This window comes from Carlito syrichta, unplaced genomic scaffold (genome assembly GCF_000164805.1).
Source record: "Carlito syrichta isolate Samal-C Ts95f unplaced genomic scaffold, Tarsius_syrichta-2.0.1 Scaffold4525, whole genome shotgun sequence".
NCBI lineage: Eukaryota > Metazoa > Chordata > Mammalia > Primates > Tarsiidae > Carlito > Carlito syrichta.
The window spans coordinates 4470-6264 of NW_006948621.1; the positions used below are offsets into that span (position 1 = coordinate 4470).

Genomic DNA, 1795 nt, shown 5'->3' on the forward strand with positions numbered 1-1795 from the left:
AAGAATAGAGTTGGTTTTTATTGCAAATCCTGTGGAATAGCATTGACTTTCTCACTGGGTTTCTGAAGCCACCATGTCCCACACAGCCTTTTGGGCATGGGCTGCTTAGATATGTCAGTTCTCAAGCTCTAATACAAATATGTAAATCAATTGTGGAAACATTTCAGGGTAATTTTAAAACCATCTTGAGTCTCCAAATGCACTTTTTCTCCATGAGTTTCTGCAACTTTCATCATTTCTCATTAGATTCTTTTTCAGGACTTTAAAAATTTTAATAAATAAATATAGACATATTTAGTCATGTAAGGGCATGCAGGTTTGCAGTGAACGGAAGCCTTCAGATTATAAGCAACCTTGTGAATAAGTACCAAAAGTATGCTCTAGATGACACTTTTTTTATGTTTTATTTTTAACTAAACATTTAAAATATATTTCTAAATAGAATGGGCCAGTTCAGTCACAGTAACTACTGATCTCCATAGCAGAGCAACCCACAAAGACACAGCACTGATTTTTTTCCCATTATCGAGTGTAAAATATACAACTTGTTTCTGAACCAAAAGCACAATTCCTGCAGTTTAAAATATTTCACTGCTAATATGGTCCCAGTATAAATTATGTAGTTTTTTTCTCCTTAAAAAAAATTTTTTTTTTTAGTTTCCTAATACACTAAATCATCTGGAATGTAGATTCTGAGCACAAAGCAGCTCAGTTCACCTAAAAAATAAAGAAAAAATTCCCATCACCTGTTTAAGTGCCTGAAAGGAGAGAAGTAGTGTGGGGAACCCCTGCCTTGGTATGGAGAATCATGGCCCCTTGACCTAGACCCGGACCGTGAGTAGCCATAGCTGGTGCTTCTCTCAGGATAAACTCGGATGTAGGAAGTTTCACTCTCATGAGAGCAGAATTTGTTGTCATCCAGTTTACGCAGGGCATATTCCATGTCTTTTCTGGGATACGCAACCATCCCCATTCCATCCTTCTGCACATCTGTATAACAGACAGCCCCAGCTTCTCGCATGTGATCCTTCAGGTTTTGCCAGCTGCCTGATGGAGGAAGTCCTGAAACAACTTGGAAATCAGATCTTCTTGTAGGAGTCCCATTCCTCCCACCTCAGGGCCACCCACCCCAACTTCCATAAGTCCTGGGGAACTTCACACGAAGCCGACACTGACCATAATCATAATCATTCCTTCCATAAATTGCATCCTCAGCATCTCGGTGGTCTTCGAAGCGCACGAAGGCGAAGGGCACGAGACTGTGCCTGTTCTTGAGCTCGATCTCGTGGCTGCAGCCGTATTTGTAGAACAGATCCTCCAAGTCCTTCTCGCGCACGTCTGTCAGAAGGTTCCCCACGTATATGTGCCTGTCGCCCTCTCTGCCACGCTTGTCCACCCAGCCCGACATCCCACAGCCCACGTCGCCACCACCACTGCCTCAGCACGAGTCCCCCCGCAGCGTCCCCACGGGCTCTGAGGCGCTCAGTTGCAATACATTGACACATTTTTTTAAACCAGGCCACACTCACCTACTTAGACATCCTGATAATCTTTTCTAGGATTTTCTCCTACTCCTCTCCTCTCTCCCTTAGTGGTTCCTCCCTTTTAACACCACTGTCTTCCTTCCCTACAGCACAGTCATGTACATGTTTACCTTTAGATCTCAGCCCAATGAACCAGCATGTCTACTAACCTAGGATAGCGAACAACAGTCAGTAGATTGAAGCTGATGAACAGTTCACACTTTCATACATTTAGAAAACACTTCCACAATTCCCAATCCACCCATCTCAAA

At 43.1% G+C, this 1795-nt stretch overlaps 1 pseudogene; it reads right to left on the reverse strand.

Annotated features, from left to right (window-relative positions):
• Window positions 1-742: 742 nt before the first annotated feature.
• On the reverse strand, window positions 743-1408 carry LOC103249174 (annotated as a pseudogene).
• Window positions 1409-1795: the final 387 nt, after the last annotated feature.